Consider the following 27,983-nt stretch of genomic DNA (forward strand, 5'->3'; position numbering starts at 1 on the left):
TGCGCAGTCGCAGACAGCTAATAACTAACTGAACTTAGCTTTAGCTTCAGCTCATTGTACATTCGCTTTCTTAAAAATAAAGGTGCTGTTAAAAGTTAGAAGAACCGTTTTTGTTTAGAAATGTGACGTTCTTTACCCGTTTAAACACATCAGTGAAAAGTGGTTCTTCCAAAGAACCTTTTGTAGCACCCTTTCGTTTTTATAAAGAGTGCTTGATCATTACATTTTATCACCCAGATATTACTATTGGACTTTGTACACAGGGTTGTTTTTCAAAGAAGACTCGGCCTGTAGTCCCTGAGGAAACCAGTGTAAGCTCCAAGGGGTCAGACCTACAACGTTTCTGTCGAATAAAGGTTCCCGTTTTCTAGGACCTCAACCAGAGAGCACAGAAATGTTTAAAAAACTGTGAAATGGGTGACTTTGGGATGCCCCTTAGACACGTGAACCCTCTCAGATGGATTCCTCTGTGAACGTGAAACTCCTAACTTCACTGCCACTGAAAATACACATCTGTTGGCCGTTGGAAAGAGGATTAGGTTTAAATGGGAATTGGACTAGAGACAGTTCCAGTTTTCTGCTTCCCAAAGCTTATGGGAAATGACAGTTTTATTGGATCAAAGGTTCTGGTGAAGAGCAGTGTCCTGGTTCAAAGGATGCGATGAAGACACCAGTGGTTCTGATGAAGAACGTCTCCAGGTTTCAGCTTCTACAAAAATGGGTTAATAAAGTTCCATCGTTCTGGCTTTAAAGGTTCTGATAGACAACCCATTCCTGTTTTCTGGTCCTAAAGGTTTTGTTACAGAACTGTTCCGGTATCCCGGTTCTAAAGGGTATGGTACAGAACATTTCAGATTATTGACACCACAGCAACCAATGGTTCTGGTTGAGATCTGCTCTAGGTCTTTGTTCTAAAGGTTCTGGTCAGAACATGTACCAGTTTTATTAGACCAGCGGTTCTGGTGAAGAACAGTGTTGTGGTTCAAAGTGTTGTGGTGCTAGATACACCAGTTGTTCTGGTAAAGAACAGCTCTAATGTTCTGGTTCTAAAAACCCCTCTATCATCCTGGTTTTAAAGGTTCTGATAAACAATAATTCATGTTTTTCTGGTCCTAAAGTCTATTCTCCATGTTTCTGACACTACGGAACCAATGGTCCTGGTAAAGAGTTGCTGCTGCTGTTCCGATGGTTCTGGTTCCAGTTTCTGATACAGTACTTCACACTAAACCCAGTCGCGATGCTCAGAGCCCCACCCTCATTCCCCTCAGCAATAACCCCCCACCATTTCTTTCAGCAAATTCTCTCTCAAATTCCTGCTCGTTTTTTTTTTTCCCTCAGCGAGCTTCCACACGGCTGTATTCGTCCTCAGCCAATCACAAACAGCCGTCAGTCTCCCACCTATCACTCCACAGCCAATGAAAGTGATCCTAGCGGCTGACGTCAGCGCGGCCCGCCTCCTCGAGGCTGTGATAGTGGGGTGAATGTGGAGAAATGATAAAGCGGCGAGTGAGGATCGGAGCGGAGGAGAGGACAGAGCTGGGAGCTGGAGTTGTGAAGAACGCGGGGTAGACACTAATGTGGACGGAAGAAAGAGCGCTGTTCGGTTAATCTGCTCGGGAAAGTGTCCTGAGTAAGTAACGCTGCACTTTTTATTTGTTGTTTCTCACGTCGCGCTGATTTCAGTCCCATTCCGCTCCAGAGACAGAGCTTGAGGGAAAGGCGTGAGGTAAATAAACCACTTCACCTTCAGGAGAAAAGACAGTGAAGAGTAAATTAATCTAAAGGCCATTGGCGAGGTTTATTTTAATGATCCTTTCCCCCTTAAACAATGGTGCGGTCTTTAAGGTCTGAGCGATGTGGGGAATAACAGTGTATCGCGATACTCGGAGATATCACGATACGTGATTGGCTGAGTATCGCGATATATTTGGTCAACGGTATTCAGACAATTAAAATCATTGCGAAATACTGCAGATCCCATTGTTTATTCCTTATTTTACACACTGTACTGAGCTAAATACAGTTATAAAATATAGTCTCATCAACTGCATATGGACGTTGTTCATGACACAATATCCTCAGAAAAGCATACTCTTTAAAAACACACTGCTGGTGAAAATCAAGTTTTTCTTAAACAGGATTTGTGATGTCATAAAACCAAGGAACCAATCCCATCAATTTACAGGCAGGACTTTTAAGGTGCAGGGGTATATGGACTAAGTGAAGACTAAGTGCAGACTTACTACCCTCATCTAAACCACTCTAAAAGCACTAGACGATATGTTCCTCTTAAAAATTACTTCTAAAATGGTAAATAACACCGTTTTTTAATGACCAGAGATGAATTTTTAAGGGTTTAAGCAATGGCCAGAGAAACCATAAACCGTATAAACACCTGTCGTAGTTTACGTGCCGGAATACAACCCCCGTACTCTTTACTACGAAGCGCAACGTTGGAATAAATATTCTAACTTCTACAGTGAGTTCTAGAGTTTCACAAATCAGAACACTATGGAATATATGTTCACTCTTAGAATCAGGGTGTTTTAACCGAGTAGTCGGTTGTCTACATTTATAAGTTATGAGCTGTTAGTGTTTGTCACTGTTGTTGAAAGGTAAGTCATAATGAGACTAGTTGAAGGAGTCTTCAGTAAACCAATGATGCAGGAGTAAGGGCTGAACTATGTATTAGGGCTGTGTGATAGCGTATCGTGCGCAGTACAGTGATCCCTCGTTTTTGGCGGGGGATGCGTTCCAGGACCCACTCGTGAAAAACGAATTTCCGTGAAGTAGAGGAAAGATATTTATGTATTTAACGAGTATTTGGACTTTTAAACCCCTTCCTGTTACTGTTAACAACCCACCCTTTGCATTAAAAAGTCGTTCTCTAATGTTTTTCAGCTGGAACTACATGTGATATCCTCCCAGTTTCTATAATAGAGTCATTTCTAAGCTGTGATTTAGCGTCAGTAAATTTCACTCGGATGTGGATGTGAACAACACATGTACTGTACGTAAGAAATACTTAGAAATGATATATCGTGTCACCTACAGGCCCAGTCTAATACATGGTAATATTAATAAAGACCCCTTGAAAAAACCTGTGAAGTAGCGAGGGATCACTATAACATCATAAATGTTTTTAACGATGAACAAAATCAAAGTTATAATAATATAACACTATTTTAGTAATATCACCCAAATACTCTGAAATATCATGATCATATTCTAGGGCCATATCGCCCACCCCCAATACACTTCACTGTCACTGTTTCTTTTTAGATGTGTTTTCACAGACACAGCTAGGCCTTGTGTAGAGCTTGGGACGCTGTTGTGTTTTTATTTATTTATTTAACAGTATTTTAACATTATTTCAGCAGAAATAGAACAGTTGAATTATAAACTGCTGTATATCCATTCACTGAAGGTTTCTGAATCGTAACATTGACGTCTGTTGTGTCTGTGGTGTCATGAAAAAATGGCCTTGGCCTGTAATGCCTTTTAGAACCTAAACCTTGCTTTTTTAGAAGTTTATTTGGGTTTAAAATCATTTAACTGTAATCACTTCCAGTAAAGTATCTTTTTATGAGTCCGTCTCACAGCTGCAACAGAAATATAATAACAGTAACACACAGTCACATGTGGTTGTGCTGTTTCAACTCGGTGATGCACGCTGCAGGAAAGGCTTTTCAATAAATGACAATAAATCGTAAGAAAGGACAGCGCTCCTTCTTTAATGAATGCATCCCAAATGAAGTCCAGTCCACTGCTGACAGGACCCAGATGTGTCAGACTAGGGGTTTTCTTTTAATAACATCTGTTTGTTGTTGTTCCGCTCGAGTGTAAGCTGCCTGTAAGGTCACGGAAAGCCGCCACAGACCGAGGCGGGACCAGACTGTTAAATGCATTACAGCCTGGGAAATGATATCCACCCTGGAAAGTGCCCCATGAATAGCTTCTCTTTTGTCTGAGTCTGTGGTCGTTCCGAGGGCTGCACCTCCCCCAAAGACCACCACCCTATGGTCGGAGACACCTGAAGGCCCGGACACGAGGACGATGACGGTGTTGAACATGAGCACGCACCCACTCTGCTCTGTACGGAACTGTTAGCAGTTGATAATTGATCTTTTGTTTTTGGGCTCTTACGTCCTTACAGGCTCTTTTAGCTGTCATTGTGTGTTCCGTGTATGTGTCAGAAGAAGGGAATCTGTTAAATGAATATGTAGCAGTGTGAAAGAAGTGTACAGCTGCAGTCAGACTCCACCCTCCTTCACATGGCTGTGAGGCCTCATTGGCTGATGGTTACAGACGTCCACACTCTGGGCAATGCTTCGTAAGGCAGCCCAGGTTCAGTATGTGGTTAAAAACAGAGACATGTAAAAGTGATTAGGGGCAAAGCCCTTTTTACAGCACATGTGTCTTTTTTAAAATCTCTTAAATTAATTAATTAATTTGTTTATTTGCCACATTTTGCTCCCAGTTCCCTAGTGGTCACTAATGTCACTTTTACACGACTCGACGCGGCTCGGCTGCTCCCGCAAAATGGAACTGGTGATGTTGCAAAACCCCGTCAGGAATCGCTAGCTTTGAGAACCTCAACAACGGCGGCAGTAAAGTTAGATGCCGTATCGTGTGCTGTTGTAGTTTTTGGACTAAAACACAGCTCCACCCCCAGTTCTCACGGATCAGTTTTACTTGTCGCACGTTCGGCTTTTCATGGAAATGTTCATTGGCCACCGGCCCCAGGAGCGTTTAAACCTCTTCAAACACCTGGAGGTAAAGTTATGAAGTGCCGCTGTGAGTCCGATTAAAAATAAATGTGAAAGCTCTGCGTTTTGTGGTGATTGACATGGCTCTGGCCAATCAGCGCTCTGCAGGGTTTACGCCTCACCATTCAGTACCTACTCGGCTCGGTTGGAACCCGGAGTGAGCAGGGACCGAAAACACACCCAGTTCCTTTGAACCGTGGAGAAGCAGAAGAGCCGTGTAGGTTCCATGCAGTGGAAAAGCGCCATGACGTTTCTGCTCTAGATGCCTCTGACCAGTCCTACAGGCCCTCACCTGATCTTCTGCCTAGAATCTTCTTAACTCTGTACAACCATGACTAGATAGAGCTGTGACAGTCAAACTGGACCCCAAGGCTCCCCCCAGTCCCTCCCCCTAACACACAGCTACAGCCAAACATAGGTTCCGTCTATGGACATTGAAGTCAGGATTGGAACCCACTGGACTAGTGCAGCTGAAGGATTTGACCAACCCATGGCACTATTTTTTTATTATTATTATTATTATTTTAAATCAATTTTGTAGTCCTCCAGTTTGAGTTTGGTGTTAGAGGAAGCCCAAAGGTTCAGTCCCTAAGCTTCCTCTGGTTCTTACTGCCGTGTGTATGAGGGGGGTGTAGCCGTGGTGCATCCCGTGTCTCTGTAATGATCTTATCAACATATTGCACCAATCTACCCTCCGCATTTTGAAAAACCAGCTGTGGTTCTTGGCTTTTCTTGATGTGATGTAAACCAGCTACAAAATGTTTTTCAGAATGTTTGTCTGATGTGTATTAAGCAGAAATTCTGATGCCTGGTGGAAAGTAGGGCATATTTCAAAGGCGTGTGTGTTTATCCATGTTCTGTGTTATTCCTTATAACCTGGTCAGTTGTTTTTAAATAGAAGTGTCTGGTTTAGTTGATTATTGTGAATTTGAGTTCTGTAATCCTCTCCTTGTGGAGTCAGTACACTCGTTCTTAATGTTTCCAGCCTCTCAGTGCCTTCAGTACATTTCGTACATATCTTGCAAATGGCAGAAATTTGCTTTCTGCTCTGTGTGCCTTGAATATTTTGAAAAGACTAGATCTTGATCTGTGTCAGGACCTGTTACACCAATTTATGAACAGCTTGGTTACGGCAAACTACGCTCCACAAGCTTTCTGTAACGATCTGAACCTTTAAAATCAATATAAAATGGGAACCATGAAGTGTTTCCCTTTGGTTATTTTCATTGTTGTCAGTTCTGGTGAAAAACGGTTCCAATTCAGAGAGGGGGTGCCAGTCCTGCACAGGGCGACACACACTCACATATTCACTCACACATCTACGGACACTTTGAGTCTCCAATCCACCTACCAACATGTGTTTTTGGAGCATGGGAGAAAACAGGAGCACCTGGAGGAAACCCACGCAGAGACAGGGAGAACACACCACACTCCTCACAGACAGTCACCCGGAGGAAACCCACGCAGACACAGAGAGAACAGACCACACTCCTCACAGACAGTCACCCGGAGGAAACCCAAGCAGACACAGGGAGAACACACCACACTCCTCACAGACAGTCACCCGGAGGAAACCCACGCAGACACAGGGAGAACACACCACACTCCTCACAGACAGTCACCCGGAGGAAACCCGCGCAGACACAGAGAGAACACACCACACTCCTCACAGACAGTCACCCGGAGGAAACCCACGCAGACACAGGGAGAACAGTATTGTAGGGGAATCTTGTACTGTGAATGTCTTATTGACAGTATGCTATGACTTTAACCCAGTTCTATTTTGTAGAAGATAGAGCACCAAGCTGCAGTGAATGAACCCTGACTTGTGTTTTGATCTAACACTCTAAAGCTGGTAAAAGCAGTACATAATTATAATTTAAGCCTCGTGCTGTAATTTAAACCAGTGCTGCATTAGGAATTGCCTCATTAATTTCTGTAGCACCATTCCATTATGAGGCAGATTTCTCAGAAGGAGAAAGAGAATGCTCTGACATTTACTTTAGATTCTGTCCTGTTCCTGGATGTGTTGTTTATTGAATGTTATTTTCTATCATTTTTATTCTCTCTCTCTGTTCCACTGACTCACGTGCGTGTGTAAGAGCCTCTTCCAGCTGGGGTTCTCTCCCTCCACCCGTGCTCTTTTCTCTCCGTGGCTTTGAAACGACTTCCCTTGCCACGTGTGGCCTTCTCCCTGAGATTATAGTGGAATGCAGGAGGTAATTGTATGTTATTTTCACATGGATACTGCATTTAGCTGCACAGCTTTTCTCCCCCTTCACTTGACCAGGTGGATGTGTGGCTCTATTTTGCACCGTGGCCACAATCGAACTGTAAGCTGAAGCTTGTAAGGCCAGTCCCAACAGAACAGTAACTCTGGATGAAGTAAATGTGGGCTCTAGGTTTGAAGACATTGTTTCTGTAACGATACCTCACAGGACACAGGAGCTGAAAGTCACATCCTTGATGATGATGTACAGTCTGTGCCCCGTCTCAAAATAGCACTGTATAATCATATTCAGTCATTTTTTACAGAAGAAGCTTGACATCACCCTGTGCTTCACGTGTGCTGTGAAACAGAGCTCCTGAATGAGTCTTTCATTAATGTTCTTTTTTTAAAGAGCACCATTTTTACCCATACATTCGAGACGTAAAGTAAAGATGCCAGAACAGCACTTTGGAATGGAGCCACAGAGGAATCTATACGTTTTTACAGTCGATGGCTCTTTAAAGACGTGTTTGCTCTGTATTCTTGGTCCAAGACTGACACATTATTTAATCCTAGTCCTGGTTGGCTTAGTGTCCACACTGGCGTATTAGAACTGGTGTCAGTGAAATGGTTCGGGCCCCTGACTTCACTTTATTTGTTCTAGAAAACATTGGGCTGAATTAAAACCTGGGAAAACCTTTAATAAACCTGCCCTTTTAATATCGCTTAATTATTCCACAACACAGCTTTAATTTCCATTCCTCTCTAACCAGCTGTGAATATGAACACACTGTGTATAGCACTGAGTGTGTGAACGGCCTGAAACTAAATAAATAAATGTAGCTGAATACTGAGGTTATTGTTTTTTTATTTCTATTAATATTTAATAATAAAGGTCACTCACTTAAGTGCAAACACCTTAATCAAATTATTTTCCATTGTTTTGTAAAAAACAATAAATAAAAATAGTAGCAGGTAGTGTCTCTGTCACCGTGACCCTGGAGGTTATGGGTTCGAGTCCTGCTCCGGGTGACTGTCTGTGAGGAGTGTGGTGTGTTCTCTCTGTGTCTGCGTGGGTTTCCTCCGGGTGACTGTCTGTGAGGAGTGTGGTGTGTTCTCCCTGTGTCTGCGTGGGTTTCCTCCGGGTGACTGTCTGTGAGGAGTGTGGTGTGTTCTCCCTGTGTCTGCGTGGGTTTCCTCCGAGAGACTGTCTGTGAGGAGTGTGGTGTGTTCTCCCTGTGTCTGCGTGGGTTTCCTCCGAGAGACTGTCTGTGAGGAGTGTGGTGTGTTCTCTCTGTGTCTGCGTGGGTTTCCTCCGGGTGACTGTCTGTGAGGAGTGTGGTGTGTTCTCCCTGTGTCTGCGTGGGTTTCCTCCGAGAGACTGTCTGTGAGGAGTGTGGTGTGTTCTCCCTGTGTCTGCGTGGGTTTACTCCGGGTGCTCTGGTTTCCTCCCATGCTCCAAAAACACACGTTTGTAGGTGGATTGGAGACTCAAAGTGTGTGAGTGAATGTATGAGTGTGTGTTGCCCTGTGAAGGACTGGCGCTGCTTTCAGGGTGTGCTCCTGCTTTGCGCCCAGTGATTCTGGGTAGGCTCCGGAAATGATCAACCCACTGCAAGGTGTTCCTAAACTCATACCTTTTAAGTACTAAACAAAAACTATGTACCCATGAAGCCATCATCTGTTTATTCCCAGTTTGCCCACTACTGTGTCTTTCTGTCTGCAGATCTATCTTCAAGTCTAAACTCGTGCGTTTTTGCCGAGTTATTCTCGACTGAGAGCACAGCGCAGCTGAGAGATGGTTGTAAATAGCAGTGAACTAGACTGAGCTCACTGAAGGCTCTCTCTCACCACCTGCAGTGCTCACAAGCAACATACAAAATATGCGCATAGCAATGCACACCAGCTCAGAGATGCCCTAAAGTTGCATTTGGTAAATTGAATTCAAAAGTGGGGACAGGTTTGGGAGGAAAGCGTCAGTGCAGCAGAAAGGTGTCTTATTCCCTTTCAGCAAAAAAATCATTGTGAGTTCACTGTTCTTACATTTGTTTTACTGCCATTTTTGATTATGAATTTTAACTGTGATTTTGTGATTTTAAACACTGAACATCTAAAAGCAGAGGGTGATCAGGGGAGAGCAGATAAAACATAACATTCACAGGTGTTTACTCCATACACTGAGACAGAGTGACTGTAGACGTCTGGAATCGTGGTGTAGTCTGGTGATTTACGGTGGTGATAATTGTGAACTTCTCACGCACCTCTAAAGCATCCAGGCTGCAGGGGTTTGGAGTGATGTAATCTGAATGTCACTCTCTTACACTGTGGGCTAATCCCCTGTTGTATGTTTATTGTACATCAGACCTGAGCTGACATGAGATTGCACAGTTCATTCCAGAATTGCGTGACGTGTGGTGGTCGCATAGAAGAGGCCTCACGTAGCACACGGTGGCCTTTAGAGGGCGTCGTGCAGTTTGAACACTTCGTAAGAATTTAAACGAACGTCCTACACTGGTATAGAAAGTGTGACAGGAGGAGGATCTACGTCCATCACAAGCCACAAACTCCCTGTGCATCTTCATGATCAACATCTGAAAAAGAGCGAGAGAAAAGCCTTGGAGAGAAAGTGCCTGGAAGCTTCGAGTTTCATTCAAAGACGAGACGGAGACAAAGGGAGGAGGAAGAGAAGTCTTTAAACAGATTCAGCAGCATCTAGAGACAGAACTATTTCCAGTCGGATATGACAGCTCCGCTCTAACCTTTCTTCTTTTTTGGTCTTCTTTGTTTTCTTGTTGTGTTGTGGGAGAGGGGGATGTTGTTGCAGTGCATCTCAGTCTCGTTCTCTGTCTGAAGTGGTGCCATGCTGAGTCTGTCATTACAGCAGAGAGAGCAGCACTGCAGGGTTAATGAACCCATCTGCATAAACTCTTAACTCCATCTGGAGCTGGCGGTGGCTGCCGTCACCCAACCTCCGCGCTGCAGCTAACCTGTTTATGCTAATAATGATGCTTTTATCTTAGCTCTGCTACATTCCTCAAAGCCTGTAATAAACATAAAGGCATTTTGAATTAACCCCATAGACCCTAAGAGACCTTATACAGTAAATAAATAGCTACTGAGGTTTTAAGATAATGGAACAGCAGAGCAGAACAACGATAAACCGGTCTGTACTCTGTTTACCCTGGTGTCAGTCGTAGGGCTGTTTGAATACCACTCTTAAGGCTTCTAAGCTTCGGCTATAATATTCAGTGTGTATTTGAATATTCAGGGTGGGGGTTGAGGTGATAGTGTGGTTCAGCACCTGTTTTAAAAGCTGGAGGCTGCGCTGCGGCTCACTGTGTGGCTCCCGGTGCCCTGCGCTCTGCTCATACAGTGTACGCTTTGGGCACACACTGTGTACCTGAGGTTTCAGTGTATAAACGAGTAAAGCTGCCTACACACTGCACCACGTGGTAGACACACACCTGCAGGGTTTATCCGTGTAGAAGGCGTGTTCATGGCTGGAGCAGAGGGCGGAGTTTGTAGCTCAAAATCCAGCGGGAAATGAGACATTTTACAACTGAAATTCAATTTACAACTGGATCCTCAGCAGTCGTCGGTCAGGACTTTTATTTTGACAAGACTGGATACAGGTGTAGTGCTGGGGGAGTTGTTTATTTTACATACAGCTGGAGAGTCTGAATACAGGTGGAGCGTTGTCTTTATCGGTGGCTACGTTTATCCACATAACTCCCACCTAATGAACGAATATTTGGGGCTAATTGATTGACCAACTACGATTGGTTCAATTAGAGAGAACGCTGGATTTGTCCAATCACAGCCCTGAATGATTTTTCTGTTAGTGGTCTTCACATATTTAAAGTAGAATGGAAAATTCAAACCAAATTTTCAAACAGAACCTGAACATTTACAGTTGCTCACTGAGTCATTATTATTTGGGTCACGAGCAGAAGCGGTAAACACAGGGGGAAACTGTAGCATTTCCAACCTTTCAGCCTCAGGTTTCCTCGTTTCCTGCTGAAACAGTTGTGTTTTGTAAGGTGTCCAGTGAGTGATGTTGAGTGGATACGTGAATAGATTCATTGTCAAAGGGATGTGTGGGTGATTCACCGCCGCTGATTCATAGAGAGAGAGTAGAGTGAGCCAAAGCAAAGGGACAATGGACAGATAGCACCACGTGCAGCCGTTCTGTGAAATCGTGAGGATGTTTGTGTTGTGTTGTCTCACACAGTGCGTGATTCTTTTATATTGAGCTTTAGAGCTGCAGACTCAGATCACTAATGCTTTTCAATTCCACAATCTGAGTGTGTAACAGTCGGCGTAGGGCTGGACAATAAAATACAGTGTTTCAATATCAACGATATGATTTTAAACACGTTGGGTTGTATAGTGTTTATATCGATATCGGAATTACATTGTATCGACCGACATTAAGAAATATATTGTGATATAAACCTTGTTCGTATTCAGCCCTTAGGAGACGTTCAGTAGTGTATTTTTCCATACCGCACATCCCTAACCTCCTTCACCAGTGTGTTTTAAAGGAACTTAATCCATCTTACAGTCACTTAAACACTGAACAGTGGAGAAACGGAGTTCCAGAGAAAGCCGGTGGGTTTCTGTTTGTGCTGAAACTGTTTGCTTGAGGTTCGTCCTGCGTCATGAGACCGCGCCACATGAATGAGAGATGTGTTTGGCAGTCAGAGACTAAGGCTGCGTGAACTTTTTCAGGCACGCATATCTGCCCACACACATTTTTTTCTGATCCAATTGGAGATGCGCACGTCAAAGTGACAGAGAAGAAAATAAAAAATGTACACATTCTCAGGGAACAAACAGTCTGCCGGAGATGAAGAGAACCACCTGAAACCGAACGTTCCCTTTAGAAAGTGGCAGGGTTTGTAGCAGTAGACTGTCACGGAACATCTACAGCCACAGTGTCCTCGGTCTTGCTGCCTGCTGGGGCTTGACTGATTTATTGTTTTGTCGATATTACAAACCGATATTTAGTGGGAACAATCCCCACGGGGGCAGCACCCGGGAGGTTAAAGGCAGCAGATGCCCTTCTTGATTTACCCCGCTTAAACCCACATTCTTTTAGGGCTCTACAGCGATAAAATTTCTTGTATATAATCTGACAGTGGCAGTTTTGGTGGGTTGCCATGTATTTTCTATATTTTTAAGTCTGGTTTTAGAAATGTATAATATATGCTATAATTTTATAAATAATCACAGCAGAAATATCTTCTGAAAATGAAAAATGTGTGCTTCTGATCTGACGGGTGGTCCCTGAGAAAGGTGTTGGTACAGTATAGGGGTGGGCGAAATGGCCCTCAAATAACATTGTGATATTTCAGTGTATTGTGGCGATAACGATACTCTCGGTGATAACAACAAAACACTGAAAATACTTTTATTCGTTTTTATTCAAGAACACTGCTGTAACAAAAAATATATATAATTCTATGAAATGAAATGTATTCTTACATCAGTCACAGCGTTTTTATGAGTCAGGCCCTAGTGCCTGCCACCGTCGTATACTCTGCTTTCCAACACAGCAATGATTTGATGCATAGTTAATGGTGCTGATTATTTATCTGCCCATTACCCATAATGCTAAACATTCCCAGTAGATTTAATGTTAGATCCCGCTGGAAAAATATGGAGAGCCAATGAGGCATTTCTTTCTTTCTCTCTTTCATCCGTTACCACTCCCTGTGAGAGTAATGAGTCTGAAACTTCAGCTCAAGTTTAGCTCATTTTGATATCGAGAAGAAAATGGAGAGAGGGACTGTTTCATTCATTTCCTTCATTACGTTTACTATAAATGGAAATCCAGTCAGAAGTGTGTGCAGTATTCAGCCACGCAGCACCTGAAATATGACACTGCAGTGTGTTCTTCATGCCCGGTTTGGGGTGTGAACTCAATTAAAATGAGGAGAATGCTCAAGTCAATAATCAGAGAAGGGTGTTCTTTAAAGGGGACTTTCTTAATTTTAATAAAAGAAACAAACACTTTTGATCAAATTCTGAGGATGTTTTCATTGTGTGTGCTTCAAACCAGTGTGTGTTTACGAAGCCTCAGTGTCTGTAAATAGGTAATATATATATATTAGGCTTTCTCTCTCTCTGCTCACGGCAGAGAAACGCCATCTGGAGGTTTTTAGACAACGGAGAGACTCCAAACGCTGAAAAGCGCCGACCGAGATGAGGATGTTGCTCTATTCCTGCTCCATAGGGGGGTCACACTGACTTATTTTTGCTGTTACAGTTACATTACTTAAGGTGGAACTGACTCTAAATTCAGGAGAGCGCTAACTGCATGAAAGTAAACGCAGAGGGAAAGTGCTACAAAACTAAACAGCTCGAGTTACACATGAGTTTCTGTGGGAATTCAAACAGTTACAGACGAGTTACACTTGAGATGTGTACAAACAACAGTCAAACAACGTCTCTTTGTCTAAAAACCTCCAAAATGCTCTTTTGTGAGCAGCGAGAGGAAGCCTTTTGGTGACACATGCTTTTCATGTCACTGCACATTAGTGCAACAACATTGTAGGGATCCACCCAACTGACCAGGGACCAGTTGTGTGTTAAAGTGCCTCTGAACAAAGCCCCTAACTGTGGATGTTGAGGGAGGAGACAGCGCTGTTCCTTCACTCTCCGTCTCCATTCTACCTTTAGTCCATGACTGCCAGAGTGTTTAATAGAGGTAATATAGGATCATTTCTGTTCTAATGACCCTCGGCTATCAGCCTCAGTCTTATCTGGATTAGTCTGAATCTAGGCAATAAATCTGAGGTTTTTGTAGGTCGTTACTCTCAGGGAACGTGGTTAAGGTGCAGGAGGCTAAAGGTTCACTTCCAGCTACTGGTTCCCTCCAGCGTCATGCACAGAGACCAAAAAGCACCAGACAAGGAAACACACAAATACATGTAAATGTTAATGCTATAGTGCTAGAATTATTTTTGTTTTTTGGTTTGTTAATTGTCCCGGTGCATCCCAGTGTTGAAGCAGGCAGTTTGTCAATCTCCATCTCAATCATTTCTCATTCTAAGATCAGTGACTCTGCTGTGGAGACGATCGCTGCCTGGACCCTCAGAAGGGCTCCCCTAGTTTATATGGAAATCCACACAGGAAATGGCATGCATTCTTTCAGTCAGATTCAAAAATAAACTCCAGTCTTCACTTCCTGCGGAAGCCCAGTGTTGGAGAGGGGATGGGGAGGGGCGGTGTGAGAAATGTGGGGGCTCCGTTCAGGGTCTGTTGAAATCCGAACTGGAAACTTTTGGCGTGGAAGTGCTTGGCTTCCCTCCATCATATGTTTTTTTTTTTTTCTCTACATTAAAGATGAAAGACCTCTTTTTTTTTTGCTGACACCTCCCAGCAGACCTGGACTTCCTGTGAGTCAGGCGTTATGATTGGATGGGTCTGTGCGAGGTTGACTCGGGGCACCTGATTCCCCTCCACCCTGGGCTGGGTTTTGTGTAGGCTTGCTAAATTCCATCCCTGAATCCAGGCTCTGAATATTTAGTCTGACTCTCAGATGGTTTAACAGAAAGAGTGTGTTCGATGTTTCTCTTAGCAGATCTGATATAAATGCAGCCTGAAATGACACACACTCATGTTGTGTGATGTAATGGGAGCGGTGGTTTAGTATACTGCTACAATATAATTAAAAAAATTGTTATTAACCTTTTAATCAAACAATACCAAATATACCAAAAAGCCACAAAGTGAAGCTGTTGCATTTTTATCTGATACATGTGCAACTCTGACATTACCATCGTGAGTATGTTATGTGCCCTGTCGGACTGGCCTGTGTTTTTTTCATGTAAACAACAAGTATTTTTTTAAATGGCATTGATATCTTTCAGCTGGAACCCATCAAGTTTCAGAACACTGCTATATTCACTAAATGATGTTTAAATCAGATTTAAATCTGAACTTTAGAGTGTTACAGTGTGAGTTCGACTGTTATCTGCCCGTGTCTATGTGCTATAGCTTTGCTAATGAATATATCTGCCGTGTTAGCTTCTCTTCTGGTGTGTGGTATCACTATGGCGCTGGGTAGAGTTTAGACCTGTTATAGTTCTTAAATACGAGAACACACAATGTTACAAAGAGTCAAACGTTTTAATTTGCATCTTGACTACAGTAGAACCCCGGAAGTCAACGGGAATCCGTTCCGTTGGCGTCGACAACTGATGCGGTCGAGTTCCGAATCGAATTTCCCCATAAGAAATAACTGAAAAACGATTAATTGGTTCTCAACTAGAGAGACCAGATCTGAGATGGTGAAAAAGAGGACACGTCTCTGGGGGGTACATGAGCTGTGCCTGACGTAAACAAGGACTACTGGCGTGCAGACTGACCAATTAAATGTTTACAGAGAAGGTTATCGACCAATAACGGCTCTACAGTCAGACCGTCCAATCAGAAGACTTTAGGCTACTTCACCACGCCCCCTTCTCAGCCAAGCGAACCAATCGGAGTAGGGGGGCGGGACTAGTTTGTGAACGAAACTTCTCGAAGTTCTATGTAAGCTCTAGAAAAACAAAATCCCGGACGTTTGTGAAAGTCTAAAAAAGAGGACATGTCCGGGTAAAGGGGACGTCTGGCCACACTATTCTCGACCATTTTTTTACCATATATTTCCCTACAGAAATGATCAACAGTTACACTCTTAGGTGAGTAATCCTGTATATTTCTGATGTATCTTTCTTGGGACCAATCTTTGTTACTTTTTTTTTTTGCTAAAAAAAAGTCACATAAAATACGCAAAAACTTGGAACACAACCTCAAAAGCTTCCAACCTCGCGGAACGATGCCGTAAACTGACGCCAGGTAGCATCAGTTAAGCTCAACACAAGCGGCGTTTGTTTACAAAAGTAAACGGCTTGGGTCTGGTTCCGAGTTTTAAGGTCGACCTCCGAGTCGAAACTCTCTCGACATTTGGCGTCGACTTCAGAAGCGGTCGACTTCCGGGGTTCTACCTACTGTAGTTCCACTTACTCCAGCAGTGCGCTTCGTGCTAAAAGCCTGTACCATTCATCACACCCGCCTCTAGACTGAAGTGACTTTTATCACTTTTATATGTGTCCTAGAGGGGATACATGTCTGAGCTATGGTTGTGAAACATGAACGTGAAGAGTCAGACTGGATTTCATGCATCTCTCTGTCCGCATGGCAAAACAACAATGGAGGAGAGGCTTGAGTTACGTCTGTCATAGCTCCAAACTCCCTACACTTCACAGATTATCGATCTAAAACCTGACTCACACAGAGCACTAGTTTGACTGGTTTAATAAGGGTTTAATAAATCAGCCTACACTGTGCTCTGTGAGTGTATAATCTGTTCTGTTATGACTCACACTATGCACTACACAGGGTGTAATACACAGAGATTAAGCTGTACAGTGTGTTTGGTGTCCTCCTGAACAACATGTGATGCACAAATGAGCTGCTAATGTGTGTGTTCCTCCAGTTTTAATACAATTACTCATCTCACAATTGTGTTTTAGTGGCTGGCGACGGAGGGAACATGAATATACACATTAATGTGTAGGTATTTGCCGTTTCGGGGACAGATGAATTCACGTTACACACACGTACAGAACGGCCAGATCCAGTGTGAGCAGGAATCAGAATTGATTAATAACATATTCAAGTGGACAGAAGTCCAGACTCCAAGGTTCCACTGCTGTGCGGCTGCAGAAACCTCACAGCGAAGACTATCTGAGGGTATTTAAATTCAGAATTCATGTGGTAGAAACATTTCAAGGTTTGCATAATGCTAACGGGCAGTGTATAAACTTCCATATCTCTAGTGCAAAAGGCCTTCCAAGGGAAAGATAAGATGCAGTGTAATTATGAACTTGGAGACCGAGCTACTGTGTGTGTTTATGACTGAGGCGTCTGTGGCCTGGACTTTGCTCTGTGTTATCAGTGGCTGCGTGAGCAGTGACAGAACTGTCGCCGTCATTCCAGAGTCAGCCGTTCTGCTCTGAATACGAGATGCTTTCTGCACTGATGTTTCAATCACATGCCCATGAACTTTTTTTTGTATTTTGCTGGAAAATATCCAGAGGAAGAGCAGTTAGGATTTACAGTGTGAGATGACTGTACTCTCTTTTCACCCTGTGGATTTCATTTCCTTTAGGCTTCTCTGTCACTTTTCTTCTTTTACTTCTTTAAGAATCGACCTGAACCCCGTTTTTCTTCTTTAATCGGGGGTGTTGAACTGATCTGCATTTCTTTAGTTTTGACCAGATTCAGATAGTTGTTTTTAATTTAATAATATCATTGTTGTTGGGCAGCACAGTGGTGCAGCAGGTAGTGTCTCTGTCACTGACCTTCAGGGACCTGGAGGTTGTGTGTTCTCTCTGTGTCTGCGTGGGTTTCCTCCGGGTGACTGTCTGTGAGGAGTGTGGTGTGTTCTCTCTGTGTCTGCGTGGGTTTCCTCCGGGTGACTGTCTGTGAGGAGTGTGCTGTGTTCTCCCTGTGTCTGCGTGGGTTTCCTCCGGGTGACTGTCTGTGAGGAGTGTGGTGTGTTCTCTCTGTGTCTGCGTGGGTTTCCTCCGGGTGACTGTCTGTGAGGAGTGTGCTGTGTTCTCCCTGTGTCTGTGTGGGTTTCCTCCGGGTGACTGTCTGTGAGGAGTGTGGTGTGTTCTCTCTGTGTCTGCGTGGGTTTCCTCCGGGTGACTGTCTGTGAGGAGTGTGGTGTGTTCTCTGTGTCTGCGTGGGTTTCCTCCGGGTGACTGTCTGTGAGGAATGTGGTGTGTTCTCTCTGTGTTTGCGTGGGTTTCCTCCGGGTGACTGTCTGTGAGGAATGTGGTGTGTTCTCTCTGTGTTTGCGTGGGTTTCCTCTGGGTGACACAGCACTTATAATTAAAAGAGCACTAGTTAAGGTTAAAATCATTATAAAGTAACATTGGTAACAATGCAACCCTTAGGTTAACGTAAGTGCACGCGCGCACACACACACACGGTCATGAGAACAGTGTGAGATTCAGAACACACTCTACTAATGTAAACACAGCGGCCTGGTGAACAGTTTGACTGAAGAGTTTTCCAGAAGCGCACCACACTGACAGTGTTCAAACATCTCATCTTCTGGAACCTGTCGAGTTCATCTCTGTTCATCACTTCACATTCATGAGAAAGAAATAAAGCCTAAACATCACAATTAAAAATTCTCCAGTACAATCAAACACACACAACCCCCCCCCCCCCAAAAAAAAACAAATCAAAGCCAGTTCCCTTTCTCTCCCTTCTTTCTCTTTGTGTCTCTCGCCCACGCACTGCCTTCCCTGGCTGCAAGGCTTTTGCTGAATTGGCAGGAAGAAGGCATGCCAGGAGCAACAGAAATAAACTGTCAGACTTTAGACAGCTCTCGAAACACATTGTGCACACACACACACACATCGTTAGCCTCTGTGGAGGTCAACACATAAGGATCATGTAATAGGGGTTGTCTGTAAAGAGCTAGTTGTAAAGAGTGAGTCTGAATAAGAAATCAAAATATCTGTATAGTGACTGTAACCTCATTCAAACACATGGAAAGAATATGGTCCAGGTGTGTGTCTCTCTCTCTCTTTCTCTCTCTCTCTCTTTCTCCCTCTCTCTCTCTCATTCATTCTCTCTCTCTCTCTCTCTCTCTGTCTCCCTCATTCTCTCTCTCATTCTCTCTTTCTCTCTCTCTCTCTCTCTCTCTCTCATGCTCTCTCTCTCTCTCTCTCTCTCATGCTCTCTCTCTCTCATGCTCTCTCTCTCTCTCTCATGCTCTCTCTCTCTCATGCGCTCTCTCTCTTTCTCTCTTTCACTCTCTCTCATGCTCTCTCTCTCTCTCTCTCTCTCTCTCTCTCATTTTTTGGCACCTAGCCCTCACTGTGGAGGCTGTGGCACATTCTCTTTTAGAACAAGTTCGGAGTGTGTTTGCTTTACTGTTGTATGTTGAGGTCACCTACCTTTAACTGACCTCCAGCAGAAGAGAGAGAGCTTTGATTCCTGGTGTTTAATGCTTTGTTGCTCACTGTTGGATTTTATAGCTTTTCAGAAAATGATGTGATTTATTAACAACACTTATTTCCTGACAATTTACACTGAGCCATCGCTGGATTAGGAACACCTACCTTTTACCTGCGCTCACTGTCCATTTTAATTTAAACCTCGTAGTAAACATCGTACATTTCTAAGCGCCGCTGCTGTGTACTCAGCGCATACTAAGCATCTTTTCTTCTAACAGTGTGTGTGCTGACCCACTCGGTTTCTGTTGGCGGAGTGTCGGTGAATAATCTGCCAGTCCTTCATTAAACAGTGGAACGACATTTACACTTTTACTTTACAGTACGTTAATTTAAAAATAAATATAATACATCGTTAAAATACAGCTTCAGAATCATTGCGATGCTTCACTGAACTGTAGCAGTGAGAGTTAAAGTGTGTACGGTGTGTTAATCCAGCAGTAAACACACACACACACACCTTGCTGCCGGAGTGTATGCGCATGTGGAAGGTCGACTGGAACCAAATGAACGAATTAAAGAAAATGTTTTATATAACGAGATTTTTACACTCTTCTAGCTGCCGTTAACGTTTCAGGACGAAGAGCGCGGAGTCCTGAGGTATATTTCCCAATGGCAGCGGTGAGAAGTCTCATTGTACACATTCAGTGAGCGTGAATGACGAGAGGAAGAATGAAGATGCTTAAGAGATTTAGGAAGCCATTGTACGGGGAAAAGAATAGAGCGTCTGGAGAGAAAGCAAGCCACAGAATAGGAACGCAAGGGAATGGCTTCCAAAAGCTTAAGGAACTCCTTGAATGGAGCAAGAAGAGTTGTATTGTGCTGCTCAGTGGATGACGTAATCAGGGTTTACTCTTGACTCTGATGGAGAGTCACAAAAAAAAAAACACCTTTCACTCAACTCATGCGTTTATGGCCACCACCTTCAGCAGCAGCACCGTCTCCGCTGGGCTCCTCACCGTCACAGACGCTCCTCTCTCTCTCTTTGGGAGGGATTTGAGCTGCAGAAGAGCGTTGTGCGGAGTAACACACACTAAATACAGTACTGTACAAACATGTTTCTTGTTTAAAATGATTTACACAGTGGATAGTTCCGGTCCGGGCGGCACGGTGGCACAGCAGGTAGTGTCGCAGTCACACTGAGGTTGTGGGTTCGATTCCTGCTCCAGGTGACTATCTGTGAGGAGTGTGGTGTGTTCTCCCTGTGTCTGCGTGGGTTTCCTCCGGGTGACTGTCTGTGAGGAGTGTGGTGTGTTCTCTCTGTGTCTGCGTGGGTTTCCTCCGGGTGACTGTCTGTGAGGAGTGTGGTGTGTTCTCTCTGTGTCTGCGTGGGTTTCCTCCGGGTGACTGTCTGTGAGGAGTGTGGTGTGTTCTCTCTGTGTCTGCGTGGGTTTCCTTCGGGTGACTGTCTGTGAGGAGTGTGGTGTGTTCTCTCTGTGTCTGCGTGGGTTTCCTCCGGGTGACTGTCTGTGAGGAGTGTGGTGTGTTCTCTCTGTGTCTGCGTGGGTTTCCTCCGGTGCTCCGGTTTCCTCCCACAGTCCAAAAACACACGTTGGTAGGTGGATTGGTGACTCGAAAGTGTCCGTAGGTGTGAGTGTGTGAGTGAATGTGTGAGTGTGTGTTGCCCTGTGAAGGACTGGCGTCCCCTCCGGGGTGTATTCCCGCCTTGCGCCCAATGATTCCAGGTAGGCTCTGGACCCCCCGCGACCCTAAAATTGGATAAGCGGTTACAGATAATGGAAGGATGGATAGTTCCGGTCCTAAACCCTGATTGGCTGAGCTGCGTTTGAAGCTCACGACGTCTGAGTTCCGTGTTAATGCTCCACTGTTTAAACCTTGGCAGTGTCTGTCTCAAATATGAAAACGGGTTGTAGTACAGATCTCCAAACAGAGGGAGGCAGCCCTGTCGTCTTTGCTCTTATCCCCAGGTAACTGTCGAGCTCTCTATAAGCTGTGTGAGGTGTGTTACGGCAGGTGAGGACCACGCTAAATGTGTTCAGTGAACGACTACTCGGCTTTGGCATCAGTTCGCCCCGCTCTCGGATTATGGGCCAAATAAACGAACGTAGACCGAGGGGCCCTGAGGCGGCAGTGTCTGATTTTCCAGCAGGTGTGAAATAGAATCTAATACGCTTAATGTCCTCCCATCTGGGTGCGTGTGGCTCCTTATTGCTTCATTGCTTCATTTCTGGAATAGTTGGCCATGTCTGAGGACTGTGAGCAGCGAATTATTACCCATCCACTGAAGCTAGTCTCCACAGATTGATTTTCTTTTGAGCAGAGACTCTAACTCCATGCTGAAGCCTGGTTTTTCAGTAGCTCTGAAGCTTCAATGTTGAAACACTGTGTGCATTACTCTAGGGTCAGGCTCTAGGCTTGGATTTGCTTCTCATTTAAAGGAACAGTAGGTAGTGTTTTTACCTTAAAATCACAGCTTCAAAATCATCGTGATGCTTCACCGACCTGTAACAGGGAGAGCACGTCCTCCGTCGTTGCTATTCTGGACTCAGCTCTGCAGAAACTGCACTATGTAACCTTTGGTGGATGGTAGGAAACTACCCCTCCCACTCCCCCCTTGATTTCAGGACAGTGCGATAAATGTGACATACACTCTGCAACTACAGGGTGAGCCCAGGAGCAACAGCACCAAGTCTTACATATTGTTCCTTTAAGGAATACGGTCTGAACAGTATTGTGCCTGGAGTTTGTGCTAAGCTAATTCTACAGGTAAGACACTTCACCGATTCAGTGACGATCCCAGTTCGACTGTCAGCGAAGTCCCGTTCCTGACTCTAATTCAGCCGAGCCCTAGAATAACGAAAGACCTTTACATCTGTCATCACACCTTCATTTTATTGTTGTGGTGTTTGTTCTGTCCAGGACTCTGTGTCTAGACGAACCTGCAGCCTGTTTCCAGCTCTTGGCACCTGTCCACGGGAGCCATTCCTCTTTAGTTTCCACCATTAGAGCACGGATCTAAAAAGCCCACAGGCCTGCTGTTAAATATCCCTTTATTCTCAGGGTCTAGTACATTTCCCATTCCCAAATTCACTTCAGAGAAAGAAAACACACACACACACACACACGGAAAACAAGTGATAACTGGCGTGAAATAAAACACCAATAAAAATAAAGGAAGGTTTAGCGGAGCTCTAAAGAGGAGAATGAAGAAGAGCGGCGACCTGAGGGCCATGAAAATGATGGCTCTGCCCTCAGCTGTGACCAGTGTGAATTTGGGACTGAAGTGTTTGAGTGGGAGTGCAGGGGTCAAATGAAGGTGCACTGAACCTGGTGAAGACTTGTGTGTTAACAGAAGGAATGAAGGTAAACGATTACAGCAGTATTTTCCATAATTATCTTGGTTTTTATCAGTTTTACCGTAATTCAATTTGATAAAAGTCCAAATAAATTTGTAGAATTCACTGAATCAGTTTTTGTAACAGGTTTAGTGTCATCTACTGCGCTTTCAGCTTTAGGCCAAATACTCGACGGGCCGAGGAGAGGACTGTGGAGCAGAACCGCTGGCCTCCCTCCACTGAGGAGTTAGAGACCTACAGGAGTGTGACTGCAGCTGCATCAGATCATGGCCAACTCCATAATGAGACCACTTTGTATCTTGGCCTGATTAGGATAGCTAATCTCTCTCTCTCTCTCTCTCTCTCTCTCTCTTTCTGTCTTTCTCTCTGTCCTCTCTCTCTCTCTCTCTCTCTCTCTCTCTCTCTCTTTCTGTCTTTCTCTCTGTCCTCTCTCTCTCTCTCTCTCTCTCTCTCTCTCTCTCTTTCTGTCTTTCTCTCTGTCCTCTCTCTTCTCTCTCTCTGTCTCTCTGTCCTCTCTCTCTCTCCTGTTCTCTCTCTCTCGCTCTTTCTGTCTTTCTCTCTTTCTCTCTCTCCCTTCTCCCTCTCTCTGTCCTTTCTCTCTCTCTGTCCTTTCTCTCTCTCTCTCTCTCTCTCTCTCTGTGTCCTTTCTCTCTCTCTCTCTCTCTCTCTCTCTCTCTTTCTGTCTTCTCAGAGAGAGCACAGACACACTGACAGTGGCGGGAGTCTAGCAGCCAATGAGATACTTGTTAAAGAAACCGTAGTGTTTCAGCTTTTCATTGGTCGGTTTGATCAAAGACAGATTAATGCCCACATTTCACATGAGGGAAAAAGTAAAACTGCTAAAATTGTTATGTTATATTCGTTTATTCATTCATTGTCCGGAGCCTACCCTGGAGGGGGCGCCAGTCCTTCACAGGGCGACACACACTCACACATTCACACCTACAGACACTTTTGAGTCGCCAATCCACCTACCAACGTGTGTTTTTGGAGCGTGGGAGGAAACCGGAGCACGGTGGGGTGTGTTCTCCCTCTGGAGCTGTGTATAGAACCATTTAGTAATGTATATAGACCTATGTACATTAATACATTATATATTTACAGTGTGATGGGCCCACTCTGTCAGATTAGATTAATTAGTGTGATGTTGAATGTTGTGTGACTCGTGCTTCTGTTTGCTCTGATGGATGGCACTGGTCATGTGCGTTGCCTTATCCGCAGCACCCTAGTGAGCCGCTATTGGTTTGCGCATCCTGCCCTACTCTATTTTCAAGGCCAGCTGATCTATCCTTGAGAGCAGAGCTAGCTCTGTATTGTGGTTATTTGACATGGCAATCCCCAGACATGCTACAGTCTATGTTTCTTTATCTTCTTTTTCTTTTTTTATTTCTCAGTGCTGTTGGAGATTCTATCAGTAGCTTGTTATCTCCACAGACATTCTTTCTGGCCTTTCCTCCTCCCATCTTAGCCAATCAGAGTGTGCGTGCCTGCGTGTTTTGAGACACAGATCCTGTATATATTGTTCCCAGAAATCCTACAAGTATCCTAGTATTGTACCATTGTATTTATAGCACATCTAATCTGTATTACACTTGCAGTGGTGCCATTAACACTGGCCCGTGTCCGAGTGCTGCCCGCGTCCGAGTTCTGCCCAGCGTCCGGGTGCTGCCCAGCGTCCGGGTGCTGCCCAGCGTACGAGTGCTGCCAATCGTCCGAGTGCTGCCCGTGTCCGAGTGCTGCCCAGCGTCCGAGAGCTGCCCAGCGTCCGAGTGCTGCCCAGCGTCCGAGTGCTGCCCGTGTCCGAGTGCTGCCCAGCGTCCGAGAGCTGCCCAGCGTCCGAGTGCTGCCCAGCGTCCGAGTGCTGCCCGTGTCCGAGTGCTGCCCAGCGTCCGAGTGCTGCCCATGTCCGAGTGCTGCCCATGTCCGAGTGCTGCCCGCGTCCGAGTGCTACCCGTGTCCGAGTGCTACCCGTGTCCGAGTGCTACCCGTGTCTGAGTGCTGCCAGTGTCTGAGTTCTGCCAAGTGTCCGAGTGCTGACAGTGTCCGAGTGCTGCCCGTGTCCGAGTGCTGCCCATGTCCGAGTTCTACCAGTGTGGCTGTTCTGTCTACTGTATTGACAAAAGCGGTCACAACCAAAGTTAAGGTTTTCCAGCTTAAAAACAATTCTCAGAATTCACTCCAGTGTTTTTCAGCGCACCTAAGATCTAAGACAGTGTTTTGTTTTGTTTTTCTATTTACATGTGTAAGCATCTAAAGGGTTAGCTATAGCGAAAAAAAACCTGTTGCTAACAGACGTCGTTTGCTGATTTATTGAGAACTCTAGGCCTAAGCTGGGTTTCTCTGAGGAAAATCAGTGCCATTTTCACACACATCTCTCAGGTAAACAAAAATATACCGAACCAATAATTAAAAAGCACATTTGACCTCATATTTGCTGTAAAATCCAAACTGCAGGTCACTGAGGAGTCATAATTTGAATACAGCCGTTTGTAAGCTTTTGTCAGATTTGTCAGGTGGGGTTTTAAGTTGTTTCAGCCTTGGTAGCCTACTCTTTGACTAGCTCCTTTGATGTTATTCAGTTAAAGTGTAATGACAGACATTTGTGTACATTCTTAAAAATAAAGCTGCTACAAAAGATTCTTAGAGCGAAGCCATGAACAGTTACGGCTTCATAAAGAAATGCATGTGTGATCCATCACTCAGTCTTATGGTTATAGCCGGATGATACGGCCAAAATTTATATCACGATACATTTCTTAATTTTGGCCGATATCGATATGAGCAACATCCAATCCAATGAAGACCTTCCAAGAACAAACAAGAAACATGACGTCACCATCAAACATTAACCTCTTGGCTTTGTCTGTGTTAATGTTTAATAACTACATTTTAAATTGAGTGTTGAACTGATGACAGCGCCCTCTAATGACCGTCAGTCAGTGACAGATGCTGTAAATAACGTGTACTGAAATAATGAACATGTGTTTAAAATCATATCATTGTTATTGAAACATTTTATATTGTGATAAATATCGATATTGAATTATTACCCAGCCCTACACCAAAATAGTAAGATTTTAAGAGAAAACGGTCTTATCTTTTAATGGCAGTCAATGTAATGTATTGTTTCAATAATTTTTGAGCATTTGTATTGGTCCATTCATCGTGAACGTTTTGTACAATGTGAAGGACAGCTGCTGTGCTTAACTGAACTAAAAATGTGTTTAAAAAGATCCAGAAAAATGGAGATACATGTTTTCTTTGGACTGTGACTGTATGTGTTTGTTAGAGATTAGCTGGTTGTTTTAAATGGAGGGGGCTTTGAGGTGACCACAACCGCACCCAGTACCCTCCAGCTCCCCTCCCACAATGCCTCAGCACACCACATCACACCAAACCCACTGGCCATGACCACATTCTCCCAATCTGACAGTAGATTGATGGTTGTGAGTGAGGTTTACAGGGTATTTTCTTGTGTCTTCTCTGCAGATCACAACAGCACCAGAAGCAGCAACATGGATTCCTCCTGTTCTTCTCGAATTAAGCTACGTTTACTGATAAAATCACAGGAAACACTTGAGCTCAGGTAAGAATCAAAATAATAAATAGAAGACTGAGGCATTTCCTGAGGAATAAACCATATGGCTTTGCAGCTAAAATGATTGATATATGTTGTTATGGAGATTCATATATTATTCCAGGGGGCGGCACAGCTGCAGGGTCCTGGAGGTTGTGGGTTCGAGTCCCGCTCCGGGTGACTGTCTGTGAGGAGTGTGGTGTGTTCTCCCTGTGTCTGTGTGGGTTTCCTCCTACGCTCCTAAAACACACATTGGTAGGTGGATTGGAGACTCAAAAGTGTCCGTAGGTGTGAGTGAGTTGAGTTGAGTTGAGTTGAGTTGAGTTGAGTTGAGTTGAGTTGAGTTGAGTTGAGTTGAGTTGAGTTGAGTGGAGTGAGTTGAGTTGAGTTGAGTTGGTTGAGTTGAGTGAGTGAGTTGAGTGAGTGTGTTACTGTGACTGAACTGCATCACCAAGCAAACCATTTTTTTAAAGGAACAGTAACCGGTGGAAGAGCTCAGGCTTTATTTCTTTACAAAATGATCACAATCCTGACAGGACTTTTTTATATCTTTTGTCAGAACCTCATTTTATATTAAAAAATTAACAAACTGAAATTATAAACCTACAGCTGTGTGTATATTATTTAATCACTGAACATTATTTTTGACACAAATGTTCACTGTAATTGAGGAATAATGTAATTTATCAAATACTACCTCTACTTAAACATTCAAAGCCGATATTATTTACATGTTACAGAGGGGGTTTATTTTATTCTTTATTACAACTGAAAGTTATACTGTAAACAAGTCCGGACGCAGTGATTATGGGTGTCTCCTTCGGTTTAAGAAAGGAACAGATCTTCAGTAGGAACCAAAGTGAATTTAACCGTTCTGCGGGAAGGTGAAGGCCTGCTTTCTGATTGGTAGTCGCTGCTCATTTGCATAGAGATGAGCGGAGCTGAACTTCATCTCATCGCTGAATCTCTCAGTGATGTCACTGACTCTCAGTGAAAACACAGTACTTCAGGTTGCTGTGTTGTTTTGTCGCTCTCTGTGTGCACAGTTTCCCTGTGAAGGACTGGCGCCCCCTCCAGGGTGTGTTCCTGCCCTGCACCCAGTGATTCCAGGTAGGCTCTGGACCCACCGCGACCCTGAACTGGATAAGGGTGACAGACAGTGAATGAACGTTATTCCAGGTGGTTATAAAGGTGGTTTCTATGGTAACCCATAAAGATGCTAGGGTGGGTATTGTGGTGTTTTGGGTATCTTTGACATTAAATCATGGGTCTTCAACCTCGCTGCTCTCATTTGTTCGGCCCCTTTAAGTACAGCAGGAGTACGTGAGGTAATACTGTAGGTCGTGTGTGTGTGTGTGTGTGTGTGTGTGTGTGTGTGTGTGTGAGAGAGAGAGGGAGACACACACTAATGCCCATTCCTTGCTGTACTATTTTTACTGGGGCCTGAAGTCACTCAAACAAAATTATTTATTGCCTTCAAGAACGGTTTTCGTTTCATTTATTTTTGTCTCTGATGTGTGGCGTTTGAGAGATATATAAATAGTCAGATTTTCTCTAAAAGCCAACGTCTTCCTCCCCCTCCTACTTCCTCTGTGAAAGAGACCCTTTTGTGTTCAGTGGAAGGCTTGAGACAGAAAGAAGAAAACATTAAAAATGAAAATAAACTCTAAATTATAAATCGTTTAGCTTTTAAATGATTCTCAGAGTAGTGAGGCCTTAATTATGGCTTTGTGGAGAGTGGATTGCTGCGTGATGAAGGTCCTGAGTCAGCGCTGTGCAAACAGTGATTGGGGGCGTTGACTCGCGCTGGTTATTTCTGACCTAGTGGTTTTCAGGCTACATTTATCATATCTGTATTAGTTTATTTACATTATAATGGCTGTAGATTACTGTGTTTGTGTTTGTGCAGAAAAGTTGGCATTGTTCGGACAAGATTAAGTCGGATTTAATATTTAACTATAGAATTCTCTCTCTCTCTCTCTGTATCTCTCTCTCTCTCTCTTCGCCTGTCTTTCTATCTCTATCTCTTTTTTTCTATCTCTCTTTCTCTATCTCTTTCTTTCTATCTCTGTCAGTCTCCTCTCT

The 27,983-nt window shown here is 44.1% G+C and overlaps 1 long non-coding RNA gene across 1 annotated transcript; it reads left to right on the top strand.

Moving 5' to 3' along the window:
* Positions 1-1,505: 1,505 nt before the first annotated feature.
* Positions 1,506-26,393, top strand: LOC136675387 (uncharacterized). Its single transcript, XR_010796184.1, has 3 exons — positions 1,506-1,630; positions 25,811-25,907; positions 26,023-26,393. It is a non-coding gene; the product is annotated as an uncharacterized lncRNA (long non-coding RNA).
* Positions 26,394-27,983: the final 1,590 nt, after the last annotated feature.

This window comes from Hoplias malabaricus, chromosome X1 (genome assembly GCF_029633855.1).
Source record: "Hoplias malabaricus isolate fHopMal1 chromosome X1, fHopMal1.hap1, whole genome shotgun sequence".
NCBI lineage: Eukaryota > Metazoa > Chordata > Actinopteri > Characiformes > Erythrinidae > Hoplias > Hoplias malabaricus.